We start from the raw sequence: 24,976 nt of genomic DNA on the forward strand, positions 1-24,976 counted from the left end.
GTCAACAGAACCCTTCAACAGTTATAAAAAGCTTAACGACACATGACTTTCTGTCAACGCTCCTAAAAGAAAGGCTTTTATTTTAACAAGTTTAGTGTACTATGTATACTCAGGAATAAGTTAGTCAAACATACCGTGCAAATTCGCTTCATGCATGCTTAAAAATGGGTCAATCGCAAGTATTTTAATAATGAAATCGATATCGTTCAACTGTAAATATGCGAATTTTCAATAATAGCGCGACACGAATGTTTAATGCAGACAAGTGCAAAGACATTTCTTGAGATTTTGCCAAAAATAATGTTGCACTCCATGTCGCCATTGACTTAAATATGCTTTAAAATAGCCAAGAATGTGCATCAGTCTATAACAAATTTTAAATATTATTAACATTAACAACATTATTGGCGCATTTAAATAATAGCCAGCAATTAAATGGGTCTAAAAATGTGGAGAAAGTGATATGTGCGTGCAATGGCGAAAAGCGTGGGCTATAATCATGTAAGAGGTGGTCTATAACTTTGGCATTAGCATTATAGTTTACGTTTATGTGTATGTGGCACAAATAGCGAAGCGTTTTAGAATTAATTAATCATTATGCATGTCGTCCATTAAAAAGACGTCTACACCTATTAATTGTTGAAATATTTCAAATTAACATATTAAATGTTAAACTATATTATTTGGATTGATTTCATTGATACATATATTAGTATAAATAAAATATATTTACTTTCTACATTTTAGTATAACAATAACATATCTGTATATCATGCGTGCTTTTCTAAAATGTGTCATGATGATTTATTTTATATTCTTAAAAATACTGGCCTAAACAAATTCTTGTTTTGTATATGTTATGGTAGATAAAAATTAGGTTTATAAATAATTTAATTATTGACAATCCAAATATTTTAATTAAAAAAGTTACTATAACTCTATTTGCGTTAACATAGTCAGTTCGAGAGCTATCCATTTCATAATTATTAATAATTGAGAATGATAATGGCAAGTTTGCTTTACGCCCCTACTATTAGCTCTAAAGCACACAATAAAAAAGTTTTAAAATAGTTTTTAAACTTATGTTTAAAATAGTTTTTTAATAGGATTTTAAAATAGTTTTCAAGCTTGTGTTTTGGTGGTCAATAAATAGCCGAGAGTATTATTGTTCCTATTCAATTTTCAATAACACAATACACCCATACCTCGCTATACGGCCGCTCTTTATACGGCCTTTCGCTATAACGGCCCTCTTCAATTAAGGCACGTTTTCGATTAACGGCCTAAAATGTTTCGCTATAACGGCAAAAAAACTTTTTTCCGATGTCGATTTTTTTTTAAATTTTAAAATATATTTAATTTGCATAATTTTAAAATGAAAGGTGAAGCAGCTAGCGCCGATGAGGCCGCATATAAGGAATATCCCAACATTTTAAAGGGAATTATTAAAAGAGGTGGTTATAAACCTGAACAAGTGTTTAACGTAGACGAAACAGGGCTTTATTGGAAGCGAATGCCTGATTGCACGTACATTTCAAAAACCGAAAAATCTGCGCCTGGTTATAAGGTGTCTAAAGAACGATTAACTTTGCTACTTGGTGCAAATGCCGCGGGTGATTTTAAGCTAAAACCACTTTTAATATATTTGTCCGAAAATCCAAGGCCTCTTAAAGGACTAAATAAAAATCAATTACCCCTCATATGGAGATCCAACAAGAAAGCTTGGATGACTAAAGCTACTTTAGAGGATTGGTTCAAAAATCACTTTTGCACAGAAGTGAAAAAATATTTGCGAGACAATAACTTAAGCAACAAGGCTTGGCTAATTTTGGATAATGCACCAGGGCATCCTACTAATTTATCCGAACTATCTGAAGATGTCATGATTGAGTACCTTCCGAAAAATACAACAGCTCTGATCCAACCAATGGATCAGAGCTGTTGTAATTTGACATCAATTTACTGGCTACTAACTAATAGGATATGGCTAAATATTTCCAAAGATATAGTAGCAGAGGAATATTGCTACTATATCTTTGGAAATATTTAGCCATATCCTATTAGTTAGTAGCCAGTAAATTGATGTCATCTGCGAATCGTTAAGAGTTCACGTTTTCGAATAGCAACCCTAGTTTTCCTTCAATTATATAATATATAAGGGTGATTCAAATAAAAATCATAAATATTTTTTACCTCGTAATTTATTTTTTTCTATACAAGTTCTCCAGAGCAAAGCAATTTTTTTAACAAATTTAATTTTGACTTTAAAACAACTAATAAAAAAATTCAAATATATAATGTATTACAAATATGGCAATATTTTGCCCACTTGTACACTTACTGGGGTAACAGACATGCATCACCATAGTGAACTTTCATTCACACAAATAGTTTATTGGGATTCACCACGTCACTACTCAATTTTTGTGCATGTTCCGATTGCGATAGATATTTTAAGCTACTTTTTCGTAATACTTTTCACTCTATATGGAACACTGCTGCCAATTTACGTTATTACAATTTGCCTTTTTAAAATTATTTTAGCACTCTGATCTCATCCAGAACTTACAAGTTGTTCATTTTCATATCTACGTTTACGAGAGGTTAAGCATTTCTTAAAAACACTTTCCGTTGAAATGAGATGAAACGCCAAGTTTGAATCGAACGCGTACGAAAAAGAAAAAGAGGAGTATGCGAAGTAGAAGAAGAGGACGTAGCGAAGATCACGTCCGTTCGCGAATCCCGAAAGGGATCCCCTGCACTTATTTACGCCGTGTGCGTATGTATTTTTGCGTTAGCGCCATTATAAATGGACAATTTGCCTATATACGCAGGAGCTAAAATTAAACGCAAAGAGAGAACGCTATTTCGGTCGCATTTATAAATCGTGTCACAAACGGCACCTCGGCGAAGAGCGTGGGCGCGAACCACTCCTCTGCCGTCCCGCTTACCCGCCGTTTTCCTTCTCTTTCTCCCTTCGGCGCGGATGCATCGAGAGACTGACAGCAGCGCCCTGGCAACACTGAGATGCGCCGTACTGAAGACGTTTTGGCCATAACCAGAGACTTTGCGCCCAATCTAGAAATTAAAAAAGTATTTTTATTTTATAATAATTTATAAATTAATGTCAATATTAAAAATGTCGTATTTGTTGCTGTGATAAGCTCTTAGTACAATTGGTTATGACACCAAAAATTGTGCGACTGTTTTTTCTGGAGTAAATACAAAGAGCGATGTTTGAGTACAGCGTGTGAGTATGTGGGAGGGGGGGGGGGGGAGCTGCAATAATTCGATCTCGTAAAAACAGCAGCTCAATCAGAAAAAATACTGCTGTGCGCATACTTCCGGAAATTTAAGAGTTAATCTAATACATTCTTTTATGGGGGCGGATATATTTTTATAAAAATTGTCAAAGACAACAGCTTTTTATAAACATATGTAAAAATGTTTCTTCACTTTATTATTTTCAGTGTAAAGTGAAGAATCCAATCTGTTTTTGCAATTCAAAATCAGCCATAACTATTTTTGTTCCACTTCTAGTAATATAAATTATAAACCTTGTAACTTTTTCTTTTTGCAGGCGAACATTTATGAACCTCTCCAGCTGCTTTCATCTTTTCAATTTAAATGACTTTTTATACTTCTAAAAGCAGTTCAATTATTTCTCAAAAGTCAAAGTTTGGCTCTAAATGGCTAGCTAAAGAAATGAAATCAATCCAGGTTACATTTACGATGAACAAAGATATTTGTTCTCTATATCCTTTAACGGGAAGTAAATACTACAAGAGAAATATCTCAGAATTTAGAAGACTGGACTGGACATAGAATTCATATTGACAGAATACATCTGGGACTTCAACCTAGCAGGCTGTATTGACTAACAGGATCAAATTCTAGTTTATCATGGAAAGCAAAATGATTATATAAAACTCTATGATAAGACCGGCGTGGTTTTATGGAGCTCAATTTTGGGGTGTGTCCTCCATATTCTTGAGAGATTTCAGAATAAATTCCTTAGGATAAAATTATATTATATATAATATTAAATGACTGCAACTGTGTCAGTGTAAGATAAACAATTAAAGAGATAAGTGTACAATAGTTGAACAGATTAAAAGCTCACCCCAACATAATGGCAAATATTCTGCTAAAAGATAATGTTATACCTAAACGTAAACTTATACGTATAAATGTGTTAAAACTAACAGATTTACATATGCAATATCATGACCATTAACAAAAATACTAACAACTAATCTTTTATAAGATAATATAATAATATAGAGATAAGACTATAATTAAACTTATTTAATTACACTTTAATATGTATGATATAAGGAAATCTACCTAATTCTTGCGGTCTTTGCCTTACGGATTTTTTTAAACAACGGTATTATTAATAAAAAATCATTATAATTACAAAATCGATTGTAACAACAAACATACTAAGAACTAGCGCATTATTTCATATATAATATAATCAATTTATGACAAAAAAATGTAATGAAGTTTATTCACAGTGAAATTCAACAATGTCACATTTCACCGTGAATATAATAAAAATGACTTAATTTTTATAAGTTAAAAAATCATATTTAAAACATAGTTTATAATTAATAAAAATAAGTGTCTCTGAATGCCTTGTTTGAAATATTTTTCACGCTGTAAAACTTTGGATTAACGCCTTCTATGCAACAGTGGGGGACAACAATAATTAATTAATTAACATATAAAATAATCACGCCCATAGCAAACACATCTCGCGTCGTATTGATCACTTATATCTATTGACGAAGACGAAATTTGACAAGCGATGATACGAAACGTGCTAAGAAACCCAAATACGTTTTTCTTCCGTACATGTAGGCGCATTGCGTAAATAAAAAAACGCGACATATGCAGTGAAAAAAAAAGAATACATATTGTCATAATACAACATGTTTACAATATTGCGTAGTTTCTAAATTAGACATTGAGAATATTTAATGCGTCTCCTTAAACATCATATAGGTCATGGACGTTTAAAAAAATCTTGCACACATCTAGTACATATAAAATAATATAATATATATTCAAATTTGTCTCAGTCTCCTGGTGGGACATGTCAGTTAATCCACAAAACCAGTTTTGGTTATGAAACCTGTAAAGTTTTGAACCAAATCACTGCCACGGTCCCTCTCGTGAAGATTAGGACGAAGAACACTGAAATTAATTAAAATAATAATATTAATCTGACAACCCTGATTTATATTAGACTTTCCCACAGAGAAGTAAAAGAACGCACCAATTACGATTGAGAAAGAACAGAAAAAAACTTACAAGACTCTTCAAATGTGTTGTAGCAACACTGCGCCTCGAGAACAATTAATTTTCACTTTTTTCTGTGTGTATAGTTTTTTTCACTCGACACAGATAATACCCCAATCAGGGTGAATCCATTATTCCCTTCCGGTGTTTGATTGGTGTAATAATTTAAGATGCTGGCCCGCTCTGACCCAGGCAGATGTCCCTCTCGTGAAACTTCCAGGTTATTATCGAGATCAGCGATCTACAACATATTTTGAAATACATATAAATAAAAGTATATTAATTTAAAAAAATGCTAAAATCATGAAGATGCTGCTGCTAAAATGTGCTACTAAATAAAGTATTCACGATTGTTTTTTTTACATGAACTCGATTTTGACAAATGCGCTGAATATAGTTTTGAATATAACGTAATTCCTTCACTTAACATTTATTATGAATTATTTTATTCTAAATAAAAGTTTTTAACGGTACAACTAAATTAAAATAATTCCAATTAAAAAGTAGACAGATTAAGCTACGCTTCCACCGCTACTTGAAAATATTTTTTTATAATTATTGATATTAAACCTTTCTCGGAAGCGTTCGGCATCTTTTGGCCGTTTGATTACATACGTGTATAAATTGAATAATAATTTAATTATTCGATAATTTATGGCTCTCCCGCCAATGATACATTACCCCTGCCGAGAGGGAGCCAAGCACCGAACAAGCCGGTCCAATATCCGGCCTGCAAGAATCATTAAACATCCCAACAGAACTAACGCACGCTATAAACCATGATCAAAATCTACTGAGGAGATTTGATCTTGAAAAATAAAATAAAAAAATATATTGTATATATATGTACATACATACATCTCTAAAACACTTCCAGTCGGCCATGAATCGAAACGACATGGTTCTTATAAAATTTAGTTTATAATCATTACCGGAGCAACATCCTGGGAAGTATCTTGGACTATGTCTATAGTTTCAAAATAAATATATTATATAATTCGTTCAGACTTCTTATAAAGAATAATACATTTCGCCCAAAAATAATTTCAAATGAGGTAATAGATTCGTCATATTTTAGACATAATCAGATTTGCTACAGAACTAAATTTTACTAAGAGTGTCATATAAGTTGATTAATTCAACTATATAATGACTGTTTAACGCTTATAACAAAGTTACGTTAACTTTAATCCGATTAAAAAGTTTACTTTCGCAATTAATCTAACAACTCCAATCCCACACAAACCTTTCATGGTTATGTCATAATATCACAGTAAAAAAAATAATATGTTAAGCCTAATGAGTGTAATATAAATTAATAATCAGTTACTGATAAATAACAAATAAGTTAATGATCATCGTAAACGAATCAAGACTATTTTTAATTTTATAAACTAAGTCTGTTTACAATAATATTTTTTATCCTTAATATTGGAGTATTTTGAAGTATTAATAGAACATATTACGAAGAGCCACTGTTAATTTTTAGCGAAAAATCATTACTAAACATTTCTATCAACAGGAGCTAGTTATTATAGGATTAGATCGGAGATCAAAATTGATATTGCACTAAATTGTATTTACCTTATCTTTGTAACAAAATGTTGTACAGATGTATTTTGTGAGTTCATATAAAACTTACATATTAATCTATAGTAATAAACTCACTTTTAACAGGATATATTTTCGGTATAAATTTCAATTAACTATTTAACAAAAAAAGCTTCCTGCGATAAACATTTATCGGCGCTAATGGGAAGTTGTACCGATTATAGAAAAACTTGATCTCTCTTTAATCAATCGGATGCAATTAATTACATTTATTTACTGAACCAAAATTACGTTTCAAATTTATATAATAGTATCTAATATAATATTTCAATCGCTTAGATAATTCATTTAATTTGATAACGATTGACGAGCGTTAATATGACTTTTGATCAATTTATGTCGTATCGAAGAGTCAGGACATAAAAGTTGTACACTCTGGGGCCTTAATGAACCAATATTAATTGTATACGCCTATTACTGACTATAACGGACACATAGTTAAACCAATTGAACGTTATTAAAATGTAAAACGCCCACAACACCAACAAACGTGGTCGACGGGAAGTCAAGACCAGAATACATCCACTTTTGCATCGATACAATTTCTTCGATACGAACTGGACTAATATTATACGATTGATACAGTGTGTTCGAAAAGCAATTACATAATTTATTAAATCAAATTATTATTATCTCAAATTGAACTTAATAATTTTAATGCATATTTGTACTGTCAGGATCATAAATTGAGCCACCCTTTCATTCAATAGTTCGATGATTCAATTAAATTGTCAAGAAGCCGAAAAGATTTTAACCAAATTAACATGTTTGAGGATAAATCATAATACTTGTGGCAAAGCCAGTTTCGGAATGTGATATAACGGCTAAGAGCAAAATGAGTATTTTTCGTTAAAATAGGACACCACCATGAGAAAACTTTTTGCAGATTCAGTTATAAATCAGAATGAATAAAAGTACATTTTGCAAACACCCTGAAAAAGAATAACAATATGAATTTGTTTTAAAAATCTATTCAACGGCCACACTTTTGTAATTGGCCATCCCGCCGAAGAAGCTGCGCAATTAGTTATAATTTAGAGGTTACTCTAATGACTATTCGAATAAACTAAAAGAATTATCAAAAGTCTCGAAAGTGAAGTTGCTACTGTTGTTTTTTTTTAAATTGAAAAAATCATATCGTTAAAAATAAAGCAGCAACTGATGTGGAAAGATTTAAAATTTTATTTTAAATCTTCACTATATGTTTTACTAAATCCTATTATGTGCCACACAACCCATATTAGTGAAGTCTGCGAGATAAATTTTCTACTAAATGATGAATTTATGAGTCAATTGAAAAAAGCTTATTATTATAAAACAAAAGCTGCAAAACCGGACCAGAATTTGATATATAGTGTTACTATGTGTGTATGTCTAGCACAATTCCAAAAATAGATAATAGTTGTTAACTACTTTTTAATAAATAAAATTAATATTATTTTATCGATTTTAAATACTAAAATAAAATTTTAAAGTTTAAAAAATCATAAAAAAATAAGTTTTGTTCTTAGTCATAACCAAACACACTTAAACTAAAACAAACAAGCACACTTTTTTGTTGAAACTGAAACCAAATGTTCAATTAATCTGTAGTGGTCTTCTGACGCTAATGAACTCCCTTGAAATAAATATGTAAAGCTCCTGTTATTTGGAATGAACCTCGTTTTTATAACTGTGTACTTAATTATAATTTACTTTAGTTTAATTTTTAGAGATCAGGACCTTGCACAGAACCTATATCTCATACTTAGAAATACCCATTAACTTACAATAATTAATTATTTAGAATCTACATAAGTATGCCTAAGAAGATGGGTTCATTGGAACCGACAATAGCAGCATTCATTCCATCTTGTTCGTCCAACAGATCTGCGAAAGATGGATAACAGCCAGCCGTGCAGCATCATCATCGCCAGCAGGAAGTATCGTTATTTTCCAAACACACACACACACACATACTCCTAAATATTTTTACGTTGGTCTTCCAAACACGTAAAAATGTTACATAATGACCCAGTAACACGAGAAGATGTATGCCGATGAACTACCACAATGGTCTGACGACCTTCAGGGTACATAAAACACGTCTTGGCGGAGGAGCCGCTTCTTTATTGGTCGGAAGCTTGTAAAATTAATAAATTACGCGTCGAGTAGTGTTGTTACGTTGGCGTTTTTGCAAAATGGTTTTAAGAAGACTTTTGTGTAAAAATTCTAATGTTTGTACTCGCAGCAATGTTTTTCCTTTCGCCGCCATCGGCGTTACGAAATGATATGAAAAAGATTAGTTTCACACAGTCAAATTGATCTACATACTTGAAATTTCGGATAAATAAATCTGATTAACTAATGAGAATTTTATTAAATTATTACTTACTAAGCAACTAGTTTAAAACAAGCTAAAAAGTTTCATACTTAATACGAAATAGTAATGTTTTTTTAATGGAATGGCATAAAAAAATTACAGTGTAATAAATTAAGATTACATTATAAAATTACTGTACACTATTTTAGACACAGTTAAGATGATAAATAAAAAATATTTTTTAATTTGATTTTATGCCTTTCTCATTTTTTTAAATTTATTATTTTAGCCTTATACCTATTATACAATATATTGTATCGACAGTACGTAAGGTATGCCTTTGTATCGGTCATAAATTTCATGGAATTTGAATCCCGAAACGCATCAAAATAACGTTTCAAATGTCAACCGTTCCATCCCTTTCCTACAACTCAACGGAAAGATGCAATACAATATACTCCCCCCTCCCAACTCGTCATAATTGGCCGTTACAGCAAAAAGGTGACGAAAATAAAATATCTCCCGTTTGACCACATGTATAAATGCGGATACAGAAGGCCTAAATAATAACTTCACTCTCAAGGCACCAGCCCGACAACATCATCAAGAACTTTAGTGCTCTCTAGCATGTACTCACTAAGTTTATTCAAGCTCGAAACCAATCGGAGTCGTCGACCAGCAACAAACGGGGAAGATCAAAAACGCAACCGCTTCCCTCTTTACGTGATACACTGATCCAGCTCGACCTTCAGAATCCAGAGTTCAACCTGCATCAGAAATGACTGAATTAAACGTGATCCAAATTATTTCGTTTAACAAAAATAACACTGAAAATTCATTCTTAGCTCGCGGGGTGTAATAAAACAAGCAGCGGGCCGGATTTGGTCCTCAAGCCGTAGCTTATCGACCTCAAATTTAAAGCAACGTATTAGAATTTATATTATAATAATAAAATTTAAAATTAAACCATTTTTATTTTTGTGATCTTAACATAATTCTTAAATTATGTTATTAAAAAATTAAAAGCATTTTTAACTGCTATCTGTGGATGGTAGTTACTATCAATATTGTTCTCAAATTATACTGTATATTTATATAATGCAAATATATATTTGTATTCGTATAGTTTTTTTGTATAGTACATATAAATCAGGTTATTGATCTGAACTTTTTTCTATTTTACAAGTTTAATACATAATTTATAACATCGGACTACTTTTAGATGCGCAATATACTAATTATGAATGTGTTACATAAATGAGCTATCATTTTTATTAGCCAACGACTCGAGAGATATTATATGAGTACATTTTTTATGAGCGTTAAATTTTGCTATACAATAATATCTATAATATAACAATTCACGCGATATGACTGTTTAAATATTTTATTTGCTTTATCGACAATGTATAATATTATTATTTTAGGTATAATAAAAATTAGTGTTGTATGTAGTAATATTATAAAAATCTGCAAACGATCCATAAACGCAAAACATAATTTCTTACGTAAGATTCGTGGGAAAATGCGCAGAATTTCTGCGAAGTACATGTGTGCTTTTAAAATATAGTTTTATTTACGTTATTTGAGAACGTTCAATGGAATTAATTGTGTAGCAAGAAAACACGCTGTACGTTTATGAATGAAAAGCAAATGGCCTTACTCAGACGTCTGTCTATCTATACATATTTGTAGTTGTAGTAGGCAGCGCTTATAGATTTTTTTCTGGCGCGTCTATATTTATGAATCAATGACAAAAAGCGTTATATAATATATACGTTTTTGTCTGTTGATTTCGTATTTCTGGTCAGGGCCATCAACAGCCAATTTAGGATTTAGACAATTTAGATATATTTTTTATATCTACCATATTATGAACATATGTCACAATTCAATAAAAAATATTAAAATATAATAACATTTTTTAATCTGATTTTGATTTGTTAGCCGTTACTTTGTAATGACTATTCAAATCAACGGCGATGATAAAAGGCTTTTAAATAACATTTTTCTAATAATGAGCGTCCCATTTTTCACTATCCATAAATATCTTATCGGCGATATAAAAATAAAATTTAAAAAAATGTTAGTTGGTGAAAAAACTACGGAGAGGAAGTGTGTACACACCACACCCGCCAATACCGACGTCACGTGACATCCGTTTCCTGTCGGGCCCAATGGCTGCTGCTTCTTTTTTATTTTCGTGCCAAGCTGTGTGCTGTTCTGGCGGTTCTTTATTTCTGCGTTTTTTAGATATTATTATAAAAAATGTATATATATATATTTAGATACTATGTGTATTAATCCGATGATCGATCCCATCCGATATACACCAATTAGGTTGAGTTTTACAAGATGGGAATCGTGTATAAATATACACATCTTTACATGATTAAAAGTATGTATATATTTATAAAGAAGTATTGTTATATATTTATATATTACAACTCTTTGTTTATGTGGGAGCAATGAACTTACATAAGAGTTTTGATCCAGAGGTCCTTTTTATGGACTAACACGACGAAGCACCCCTTTCTTACACCTAATTAACATACTTATATAAATAGGGGAATGTCCTTCGTTCGTCAGCATTCATATTGATAAACATTACAACTCTTTGTTTATGTGGGATCTATGAACTTACATAAGAGTTTTGATCCAGAGGGGCTTTTTATGGACTAAGACGACGAACCACCCCTTTCTTACACCTAATTAACATACTTATATAAATAGGGGAATGTCCCTTGTTCGTCAGCATTCTAACTAATAACTTCAAACCTCACGGTCAGTCATCGTCTGATGACCGACCCCCCCTAAATACCGATTTTCATCGAGCTCACGCGAAAATATAACATAAAATTGGTGGCAGCGCTGGGATTATTGCGGATTAGAGTGTGTACGTTGATTTGTACGTGCCACTGGAATCGACCACTCATCAAGAAGCCGACATCCAGAATCCTGAGGGATCGTCCGAGGACCAGTTCATCACTGTAGTTGGCACTACATTTATATCATTCGTCATCACTAATTTTCTGCGTGGTCATAACGTCTACGTGGTACTTGAGACGGTGGATTAAATCCTTTAAAGAGACCAAGAGCCCATAACAATTTCTACGAGACAAGCGGACTCGATGAAGATCGGACAATAAACCAATAACAACATCAAGAATTCTGAAAGGAGGCTACCCATGCTGAGCCAAGCAGAGAGCGTCCTTTATGAGCCAAGCTGAGAACATCATCGCTGACCCAAGAAAGGACCATATTCGCAGAGCCACGCAGAGGTCATCCTTAAAGAATTCGCATCAAACTATCAAACCCCGAAAATCAAAAGAAAACTGTAAGTACAAACGGTTTTATTTTGATTATCAGACAATATTTAAATTTTAATGCATTTAAAAAATATATATATATTTAAATACTAATGCTCTTTAAAATCATATTTATATAAATTTATTTTTAACGTGAAATTATTTAAAAAGAAAAAAAGAATAAATTCTTAATATTTTATAAATTGCTAAAAAAAAAAAAATATATTTTCATTAAATAATTATTTGCTCTAAAAAATATGAATAAATGTAATTGTTCCTAAACTCAAAATAATTATCTACAAATATCACGTTATAATTCATGATAAAAATATCTAAAACAAAATAATAATAATAATTAAAAAGTAAGGTATTAAAATATTAATTTAAGTAATAATTACGTAATCCTAAAAATAATATAAAGTAAAATAATAAATTATAAGCTTCTGTTTTTAATTGTTGATAAATATCAAGTAATAGTTTTTTTTAAATAAAAAATATGAAAGTAACGTAACGATATGTTTTTGAAAAATAATGGGAAACTATAATAAAATATTTATAAAAATAATAATTAACAATTTTAAAGAAGATTTGCTTTTATTTATTGGAATCTTTTAATTTTAAATAATATGGTTAAGGATCGATATTCGTAAAAAAAAAATATACAATAATAATAATAATAATAACAACTATAATGATGATATTAATTTATATTTAAAAAAAAAAAGAATTATGAAAGAATAGATCGCTCATCGATACAGGAGATTTGATGTAGCATTGAATATATTAAGGGACGAGCCGTACAGGTCGTCACCATTTTATTAAGGGACGAACATATGAAGTTCGCCACCATTTCGTCATAAAAAAATTAGTATGACAGTGATTGGTGTTATTAACCCAGGGAGAGGAATCAGCAGTACGTGCGCCACTACTGGAGGGAAGCCATCACAAATTAAATTTGCTGTCAGATTCTGAGGAACAGAACAGTCAAATAATTTTTGATCTATTCTATTTAAAAGCAAAAAAAGAAATGCTTCTATATATGTCTCGAAAGAACAGAGATAAAATCATCTAATTTATTTAAAGCAAAAGAAATAGCTTACATATATCTCAAAGCAGCAGAGAGAATGGTTATTATTACGAATATTACGATTTTCGCGATAAATAAATATTCGCATCGATCCTTACTGTATAGAAAATAATTCCCATTATAAAAAATAAAAAATTTACAAAAGTATAATTGAAATAAAATGAATATTCGAATAAAAATAATAAAAATATAATTTGTTCAACGTTAACCTAATTAAATATATTTTGCTAAGCTAAAGAGTTTGTTCAATAAAAAAAATTATTGATTACTAATATTAATAATTAAATAATATTTGTAATTTAAAATAATAATAAAGTTCACGATATGATGAATAATCTAAATATCATATTATAACCCATAAAAATTCGTTATACAATTGTTTAATTAAATTGATTAAATTGTCTGATGGTCAAATGTCGTTTGTAAAACTAACAAATTATCGTAAAATGTATTGTAAAACTAATATGAAGAGAAATATTTATGTATAAACATATTTGAAATTACTATATTATGTCTAATATCAAGAATGCGAAATTTTAACTTTGAAGTATATTTAAAAAATGTTATAATTAAAAAACGTAACTGTATCAGAATGAATAAACATAAATGTATTATTATTAATTATCGAATTAGCGAATTATGTTAAAATATATAATAAAACTTTTAAATAAGCCGTACCTTTATAATTAGAAATATAAAATGAAATATTGATGTAATGTAAAACTAACAATAATATTTTAAAATTAAATATGTCCAAGTTTATATAATGCTAAATACAAAATATAATTTTGATGTATATTTTCAAACATGTATAACAAATTTGTAAGTCAGAAATTGTAAAACGTGCGTCTTATTATAAATTTAAAAAATTGTAAAATGTAAAAAATGTAAGCAAGGTGCAAAATCAGTATTTGGTATTTATCCAGTAAGGGAAAAGATTTAAATATTTTTTTGTTTATACAAATTCACTAATTTCATCGGGAAAATTAGTTCATTCTAAGGGTGGGGGTGTTATATATTTATATATTACAACTCTTTGTTTATGTGGGAGCAATGAACTTACATAAGAGTTTTGATCCAGAGGTCCTTTTTATGGACTAACACGACGAAGCACCCCTTTCTTACACCTAATTAACATACTTATATAAATAGGGGAATGTCCTTCGTTCGTCAGCATTCATATTGATAAACATTACAACTCTTTGTTTATGTGGGATCTATGAACTTACATAAGAGTTTTGATCCAGAGGGGCTTTTTATGGACTAAGACGACGAACCACCCCTTTCTTACACCTAATTAACATACTTATATAAATAGGGGAATGTCCCTTGTTCGTCAGCATTCTAACTAATAACTTCAAACCTCACGGTCAGTCATCGTCTGATGACCGACCCCCCCTAAATACCGATTTTCATCGAGCTCACGCGAAAATATAACAGTATGTACAATTATAAACCATATCAATATTTCATATTATGATTGTTAAATTAAAAATTATATATTAGAAGGAAAACATACTTCTGACCTTGAAATATAAACATTCAAAATTACATAACGGTCGTGGAATATCCCAAATGAATAGCAGGACTTCCTTCCAAGAAAAGAAGTGTGGGCGGAAGTGCGTAGTTTCGGAATCGTAAACATTGCAAAAAAAACTGTGAACAAAAATGATGAAAGAAAATTTCTTGGAAGGAAATCCTGTTACGTTTGAGAAAAAAAAATAACACCTTTTATTAGAATATAATATCAGTAAAAATATCAGATAAATATGCCAAATTCATAAAATTATATACGATCTTTCAATTTGAACAGTGGTGTTCAATTTTATTTTTAATATGATTAAATCCATAACTTTGTATATAATATAGAATTGTTGCTGTTTAACACAGTAAATTGACCATTAATAAGTAACGAGTCAATCAGGACCTGAAACTCCTGAATAATTCACTTTCGCCATTAAGGAAAAAACGTTAAAATTAGTGTATCGGTAGTTTTCGGTGAGATAACTGACCTAATGGTTTAAAGTTATTTGTCAGAATGCTGACGAACAAAGGAGATTACCCTATATAATTATGCTATTTAGTATTACAGCATCACGAAAAGGGGTAATCGCGTCGTCTTACAGTCTAAAAATAACTCTGCTTGATCAAAACTCGCACGAATGGCGTTGATCTTACAAACAAATAATATAATACATAACACTAACAAAGATTAAAGTAACGGAAAAATATTTTTAAAAAAATACTGTATGTCAAAAAAAAATAGTATTTTTTTCCTGGATTATAAGGACTAAAAATAACCTAAAATATATGCATTTGAGTTGTGGGGCTCGAGTGTGATGCCCAGTATCTATTGAAGAGAAAAGATAACTTGTTTCTATACCAGTAGAGCTAGGTATCCAAGTACGGTTTCGGTGATATGCGAGAAGAGATTTCTCCAGTTATTCGGACAAACACATATCGCGTAGAAAAAGCAACTGTAAACGTAAAAGAAACAAAATTTTGGTGTAGATTCACTATTTCGAAATCTTTAAGTATGCTTGAAGTTTTTATTTTGTATTTAGAACTATTTTTAAAACTATTTTTACCAAAGAGGTGTCGATATGAAAACTGTTGGTAAGTGAAGTTATAATTTTACTTACTAAATTAATAAAATAGTGAGGCACATATAAATAACCATTTAAATGCCAAACAACGATATATCGTAGTTCGACTTAACGGTAAATAAATGATAACGACGGTCGTTGTTGACGTAAAATTTCTTTAAAAGGTATAATAATTTAGAAACTTGTTAAATTTGAAATAGTAGTATGAAACTTTTTTTTAATTTAAATTAAATTCTCTATAGAGATGGGATTCCTTCATCCGTTTGCTCTTTAATGACAGATGGTACCATACTGTCACTTTCTCGATCTCATTCGCCATCAGATTATTCCTAAGATCTCGGTGAGATTATTTTGGCTAGATAATGACTATTCATTCATTAGTAAAGGCGAGTTATGTGGTTCAACAAATCAGTCTAGAAAGCGTAGTATAAATAATTTGTTCTAAAAACTTACAGATAAGTCTTATTCCATAGCTTTGTAATAAAGTACTGATGTTACAGATACAGCTTAACTTCCTTCGAGTAATTAATTACAAATTTTATATCACTTAATAACCGACTTCCCGGGTTTCCCTAAAGAGTACGTTTTATTTTTCACAGATTTGTATGAAGGTAAAAAAGACATAATTAGCAATATCTAGCATTATAATCACATATTTTATCTAATCACTGATATAGGAACTATCGACTGGCAAAACTAAAAAAAAAGATAGTTTCCATTTGATGAAGAGTCACTGCATCAAGAAAGCAACCTTAAAAATAAAATTGGAAAAATAAATCAAAAGCCTTCAATCACAATTAATTTAAAGTTTCTATATACTTAATAAAGTAGCTACAAATACATTATTTATTTATTTGTAGTAGGGTTGTTAAGTTATGAACTCAAAATAAAACCGGCATTTGAATTTAAAAATGGCTGATTTAACATATCTAGTGAATATCAATGTTTACAGTTTATCATCTTTAAAATACTTTGCATCCTACATTAAACCAGATATTGGTATTGATATAGTATACTCTCGATTATCCGGGGGCGGATTATATATGCTTAAAATAAATTTTTTTTAATTGAATTTATGCAAGAAATAAAATAAAACTTTTGGTGATTAGAAAAGCAAAAAAACCTAGATCATTTAGGATGACCGACATTGAAAATCTTCTATTGATTATTATAATCAAAAAGGAGCATAGATGGATATAGAAATGTCTCCTACTCTTAAAACATTAACTACTATAGTATTCAATGGTGTCTAGCAAACAAATTTGGCGTTGCGCCATGGTGTGCACCGGGTGCCTGGCAAAGTTTTCTCACAAAAAATCCACGGTAACATCATATATGTCTTACAGTCGAATGCATACCATAACAACCAGGGGGTGAAATGTTATAGTATTAATTAATATTATTGTTTTATTTAATATTGATTAAATACTGTCAAACACAATGATGTTTTCGGCGATAGCTAAGAGGAGCTGGTACAAATCACATTATTTGATGCACATATATAAGGTTTTTATATGTATTTCATTTATTTGTAGTAAGATTGTGTGTATTATATGTATCTCTAATAAATAAATAATAAATACTATACAGTTTAAAATTTAATTTATTAAAAATAAACTATGTGTATGTTTCGATTAGAAACGAAAAAATCTCGATGCGCGGCAATTTCAGGTTGCGTCGTTACAACGGACAAGCCACGTGCACGTCGCGCGTCCACGTGGTCGCAGCGCGCGAATTGGCGCGCTCTGCCGTCCCCCCGGCGCACTACGATATAATATAATATCGCTGCACGCACGACGTGGGCGCGCGTGTGGGTGAGCCACCAGATATAGATTCCCGTTGATAACTCCGAGTCGAAGAGCCAACACGCGGAGAGAGAGAGAGGATGTGACGTCACCACGCCGCGCTTACATCCTGCCGGCGAATCAATGGACTCTGATCGCGCTGGAACACGACCGAATTCGCTGATCGATCCAGGATTTCGAGATTTTTCAATCAGGGATAGTGAAGATGGTATATAGTATGGATGATCAAAAGCATCGTGTGCCAAACAGCTACCCCTTTTATAAAATTATCGTCCAGTAATATAGTGAGAGACAATCATTTCTATTTAAATGATATGCCTTTATATAATATTCCAAGAACGGAGGATGCAAAATCCATTCGCAATTTAGATTCAAATTTCTTGATTTAATAATCGAAATATAGCAATTATCTAGCAGCGCTTAAAATACCGATCCTTGTTTACATCATATCTTTTAAAATATATTAAGTTTGTTAACGAAAATTTTTCACTTGAAACAATAATTAATTTGGAGTACAAAAATATTAGTCTAATACGATTAGGCTTATAGCATATCTAAATTTAAGGAATATTGTATCGTGAAAAGGAGAAAGTGCTTTATATTTTAATCTTGCCATTAACCAGCACAATATACAGTGGTATTAGTTGGTGACTAATACATGGAAGATCTTGGTTCGAATCCCATATGAACCCAAGTGTATTTTTTTTTGTTGTGTCTAAGAGATCAAAATTAGTGATTATTATTCGATTATAATTCCGATCGACTATCCCAGATTAGGTTTTCCTAAATTTTCCGAATCTCACGAATGAATATTGTGTTGAATATTATTTAAATAAATATAATATTTAATTGCTTTCATAATCATTAAACTTTTTGAATTTTATAAAATATGCATAACAACACAATGCTGTGTAAATTGCTGATTAGTGAGGGTGTAAAAATGCTTAATTTATTATTACATATTTTTTGATCAGGGATGTCATTTCAGTTTTTTCAAATCACTGTATAGAATGCATTGTACTAAAATACAATAGATAATAATGTAACGAATTTATTATACATAAATATCGGTGTTTGTTTTGTGCGGATTTACATATAAATTAAATAGCTTTGAATAAATTAAGCACGATCGAATTATTGAACTGATTAAAATAAAATCTTTTTATCTTGAAACAATAAACTCAAAAATGTAACACGAACTTTGCGACGCACACCTGTTTTTGAGATAAGCGTCAAACGATAATAAAGAGAGTGAGCCTTTCCAAAATTTACAACAGGAGACACTGTCGATAAAAATTCTATACACAAATGTTTTTCAAAGGCGTAAAAACATTTTTTGTTGTTAAGAAGAAGCGTCTCATTGTCTCGCATTTCGAAACAAAATAAAGGCAACATGGATTTTGGAGCGGCACTAATCACTAAATAATACATATATCATATCACTGTTTTCTTTTATTATGGTTGTTATTTTTCTTATTTGTACTTTTAAAATTTAATAATAAATATTATAAATGAACTTATAATATTTTTTAAATATATACGTATTCAATTTATATTTTTAATATATGAAAGTGTAACCGCAGAATGAGTTATTTCTTACTCATGCGGAATTACGTAAAAATATATAAATAACAAAAAAATCTTCTGGATAGAGCAGTTACTGTGAAAAAAATTCAGCATCAATCAGCTGGTGGATAGTCCTTAAAAATTGTATTGAAACGAAGATGCGTTACAATGACAACAGATGGGAGACACTCCCTACAGCAACAATATTGAAAACGAATTCCAAAATTAAAGACGAGTATCAAAAGAAAGATTTTAAAAGATAAACAAATCATATAGCCAATATGATGCATTAATTAGAAGATGTGCTTATGTAGAATTTTTGGAATTAGGTGATCCACAAAATGAGGATGTGAACTTAAAAAAACTTAAGAATTTTTGATCTGAAAAACTTATTAATGTTTACCTAGAAGACTGAAAATGACATAAATTAATTGTATGCTGTTATAATAGTTAATGTAGTACATTTATTAAAATATACATACATATCACTGATTTATATACTTTGATTTTAATCTGGTATTTTTGATTTTATTATAGTATTTTTGACTAAAAAGTTTTAAGGTCGTATGACCTAAAGACGATGCATAAACTGAATACCTTATTTTATGACAATACCTGGTTTAAAACTTTTTCTAACTATATTGTTTATGCCAATATTAACCCTTCGAGTTAAAATGAAATTTCATATCTATCTTGGGGAAATTTACCACCTGTTCACCGATCACTGTAATAAAGGCTCGCACAAACTTGGTCAAAAGCATCAGCATTTCATACAGCATTCTAACTAGAGTCTCCAATTCGAGTAATCGAGTACTCGATACTCGAGTATTTTTGTCTATTTTTCCAGTACTTGATAATCGAGTATTTTGAAAATTACTCGATTAATACTCGAAATTATTTTTTTTTTAAATATTTCAGAGACAAAAATAACTTTAACTCTGTCCGGTAAAGGTTAACGTCTTGCTTTTATTTGGCGTTTATGCCCGAAGTCCCGAGTTAGAGCGGTTACTATCAGGTATAATTTTTTCATTGTTCCATAGTTGCATAGTTCCGGTCGTCGGCTATGTTAGTGGGTACGACGGAGAAATTTCTTTTGTGTTTTCTGTCCGACAGTCCCGACTTATCTAATTTATGGCAATGAACAATATGAAATATCAACAAAAAAAATTTTAGGTTTTAAGACTATGCAGTTGTAGCGTAAAGTGTTGTCAATTGTTTATACTGATCCCTCAGCTTAAAATATAAATCAAAACAATTGTGTGTTTTAAATGCATTTAAAGTAAAGTTAGTTCTTTGCGAACCGTTACGCTCTAGAGTGAAAGGGATTCACCCAAATACATCTTCGAAGGATATAGATTTAAATTCTTTGCAATAATCAGAAGGAGTAGAATATTGTATATTGTTAAGAAAAAAAATCTATTCAAGAAGAATTACAAAATACTATTTTGTCAATAGTCGAAGGAAATAAGAGAAAAGCAGAGAAGGGAATGAAAGAAGAGAACATAAAAAAAGAGTTCAAAAAATTTTAAATCTATAAAAAGCGAACAGATATAAATTAGAAGCCTTATCCAACGCGTTAATGACAATAAGACCAACATCAACAGCAACAGAAAGGGTTTTTTCCATTACGGGAATAATAAAACCAAAGGTTAGCAGTAATATTAAATTCGAGACACTTTTTGCATTGTTGTTTTTAAAAAGTATGTTCGTGAAGTTAAAATAATTGTAAAAATTAACATACTAAGTATTTTATTTATTTATTTATATGTGCACGAATTTGAATAATAGCTATTTTGGTACATTTGGTAAATACTCGAAAGTACTCGAGTACTCGAGTATTTTAAAATTTTAATATTCGATACTCGAATAGTTGATGGTTCGAGTAATTGGAGACTCTAATTCTAACAACTTAATTTATAGTAAGATGCATATTAAAAAAATGTATGACCCGGGGCTCAAGGAAGTTATTCTCGACCTCTAATAACGAAAACCATCATTAGACTTATTTAATAATATTAATTAAAGCCTTAAAAAAATCATATAACGCACATACCCTATGATCGACAGTAATAGTATTTTATGTGAAATGCATGTATTTCATCGGATGTTTACTGCTCAGTGTCGCAGTAAAGCATAAAAGTGTCATTCCACGATTTCCCGCCAACATTGCACTATTACAATATGTTTGTACACTAATTTGCACTACCGCTCGCTGTTAGAAAAACTGTCCTCCGACCAATGGACCGACCCACATCCATGCTCTTATCTGATGATGAGGTGACGCGGGATGTGACGAAAGCTTCCGTCACGTGCTGCCGCGTCCGGTTGACTTCCTGCCAACTTCGCCAAGGATGACCAACTCTTCTCCCGAGTGCGGCACATTTCCAAAATTAAGATCAATCTAGAAGAGCTAGCGGTGGGGCCCTATATCTAGCTAGCGAGAAAAACAACTGTCACTTATGAACGAACGTCTCGAAGTTTGTGTATATAAATAATATATACGTATGTATTATACATACAAATACACACATATAAGTAAGTTCATATCGCAATCTGGTTGGTTGTGTACTTACTGACGAGACTGTCGCTACGGGAAGAATCAGGATGATAAGATAAAAATATATTAATACGCTATAAATCAGTATATCGATACGAGAATTATCTATAAAGCTAGTATACTTTCAAACTGTTAGGTGAAACATCTCAACTTTTGCATAAGTTTTCTACGATAATGTTAATTTAAAGTAAAAGTATAAACAAATTCTTGGAAAGGAGTGGAAAACAACTTGTATACTTATTTTTTCAGATTAAAATGCATCCATTTCTTTATGATTGAATAAATCAAGGAATTTGTAATGAGACTTGATGTGAATTCCAATAAAAAGCCTTAAACTTAAAATTGATATTTTCTGAAAAAAATAATAACAATAGTAATATCACCCTAACTCCTGACATATGCCAATCTACCCTCCACATAAATTAGAATTATTATATTACTTAATAATAAAATATACATATTTACATATAAGTTAATAGAACACGTGTATTAATAATAAAAATACACAACTACAAAATTAAAATCTATGTCAAATTTAAAAGAAAATATAGCGAAATATGTTTTTTATCTCTGCAGATATTTCAGAAGTCAAATTGTTGTGTGTTTGTTTTCACAAATAAGGGTAGAAACAATGTACAAGCTTATAAAGTAATAATACAAATGAAGTTAGACGAGTACAGTAGAACAATGCGTGTTTTTTACCAGTACTTTGTAAAAATGTTTAATAACAAAATTATTTCTACAGCAGCGGTCGTTAACCTTTCGGATCTCACTGACCACTAAACTGAAAATTTTGAATCCCGCAAACCACTACAATAATTTTTTCATACAAGTAATATAATATTATATTTTAAATATGAAATTGATTTTTTTTTCACTCTAAGCGATTTGCAAAAATATGGATATAACCCTATTATAACATAATAAATATTCACAGATATATTCATTATAAAAAAGGCAAAAAAATTATTTAATTTTTATATTGTGTCAAGGGTGCTATTTTTGTTTATAATTGATATTTGTGCAGCGATTTGAATCTATGTATCAGGGGTGTTTTTTTTTTATAGAATAAGTTATTGTGCGCTGAGTATCCGATTTTATACACATGGCCAGCCTGAGGGAGGTCTAGTGCTCGTCCACTTTTTGCAGCCACTTTAAATCATGATATAAAAGCTTGTTCACTTATTGGACTTGTTGCATTGGAGTTTAGACAGGTTGCAACCTGTCATTTGAAATAGTTTAATAAGTGTTGTCATTTTTTATAATATAATAACACTTGCGTAAAGTCTCAAATGGCTATTGTGATACTTTTAATTAATTTCATCTATTGTCACGTACGGTCTACACTGGCTAGCATAAAAATATGAATTAATTTTTGGCGCTCTTTTGTTCTTACGGTTAGTACATCGATTTCATTAAAGCTTTGCACTAACAGGCGTTCATTGTGGATTCTACAATTTTATTAAAATAATAATTAACAATTAATTTTACTAATCTGTAATCATCGTCAGATGAAAGATCTTGGAACTTTAAATTATTTTGCAACTGGAAAAGTAATTGCATTGCCAACACTGTATATTAGTCAAAACCTTCAATGAAGATATAATTTAATAAGGCAAAAATTAAAAAAAGTTGAAATGAGCATTTTATTAAACACGAAAATTGTAAAGATATTAAAATGTCTTCGTGGACTACCAACATTTTTTCGACCACTGTTCTACAGAATTCAATGATACTTGTACATGCTTCTAAGATGAACTACTAACATGGATATTCAGACGAAATATATAAATATTTCTTCAGATACAAATCCATTAAAAATTGTCTTCGTATCCTTTCTAATAATATGGAAATTTTAATCTTATCGGAATTAAATATTATATTATATTATAGATCCATATAAAAAAATTGTTATTCAGAAGCGCGTGTCTACATTGTTGCATTTTACATTACAAGCTTTAACATTTTCTACGCCTTATTAGAAATATTGAGCAATTATATGCCTTATTAGAACTAAAATTCAAATGCTCAATAATCTCAAAATTTCAATAAATAATAGGAAGTAAAGGTAATCCAACTGTTCTTATCCGCTCCTTATGGTCGAGCATAGGCCCACCGGCCTATTAGTGACCTGTAGCTACAACGCCTCATATGCTCCACCTCCGTTCTCGACCCAAGCCTTTAGGATCGACGACTGCGGGTTGTTCACGATTAGAGTTGATGGTCTTCCAGCATCTAGTGTTGAGATTATTATGTGGCAACCTAATGAATAGATGCAATTAAAAATGTAATTCGTTGTTTAAGATTAATGGCCAATTAAATAGTCTATTTACCGTCAGCATTAATGCAAGCATCATTATTATTTTATAAATCTTTGGGGATGTATTTTGGAATCGATGTTTTATGATGTTCCTCTTGGATATCTGAGAAAAAGAAAAAAACATGACTTAGTTGAGACTTTGCTGTGTTTTGTATGTTTTAGATTTAATTGAGACTACATATAGCACGCACATTATTTTTTTATATTTTAACTAACATATTTATTAAGTCATTTGAATAATCGCAAAAAATACTTTTCTTACAAAATAATATTCTGTATATTTTTCTAATTGTATAATTAAAAAAATAAGGTTGTAGAAGCTGCGGGACCGACAGGTGAGTTTCGATTTTTTTATCAGTCTCTTCTCCCGTCACAAATATTGTAACGAGAAAGTTTGAGTGTCATATGGCGAGCCGCCGTTCATTGAGTTTATTTTAACGTTTGACTCATTCCCCACTTCCTGTGTGTGTATGTGTGTGTGTGCCCCTCTTTCCCTGCCTTCCTGAC

General features: G+C 30.7%; 1 protein-coding gene across 3 annotated transcripts in view; it reads right to left on the reverse strand.

Annotated features, from left to right (window-relative positions):
- Positions 1–2,183: 2,183 nt before the first annotated feature.
- sty (sprouty signaling antagonist) overlaps positions 2,184–24,976 on the reverse strand; it is a 165,209-nt gene continuing 142,416 nt past the window's right edge. The window contains exons 3-7 of one of the 3 annotated variants that reach the window (XR_015810676.1): positions 24,483–24,572; positions 24,228–24,411; positions 9,858–9,987; positions 5,320–5,548; positions 2,184–3,078 (exon numbers count right to left, since the gene is read on the reverse strand). The gene's annotated coding sequence lies outside the window, so the exon portion shown is untranslated. Of the gene's footprint in view, positions 3,079–5,319; positions 5,549–9,857; positions 9,988–21,645; positions 22,012–24,227; positions 24,412–24,482; positions 24,573–24,976 lie in introns of those variants that run through there. The other 2 variants (XR_015810677.1, XR_015810678.1) reach the window with 2 other exon arrangements.

The sequence above is a fragment of the Plectrocnemia conspersa genome, unplaced genomic scaffold, assembly GCF_051122295.1.
Source record: "Plectrocnemia conspersa isolate PC_06_02 unplaced genomic scaffold, ASM5112229v1 ptg000009l, whole genome shotgun sequence".
Taxonomy (NCBI): domain Eukaryota; kingdom Metazoa; phylum Arthropoda; class Insecta; order Trichoptera; family Polycentropodidae; genus Plectrocnemia; species Plectrocnemia conspersa.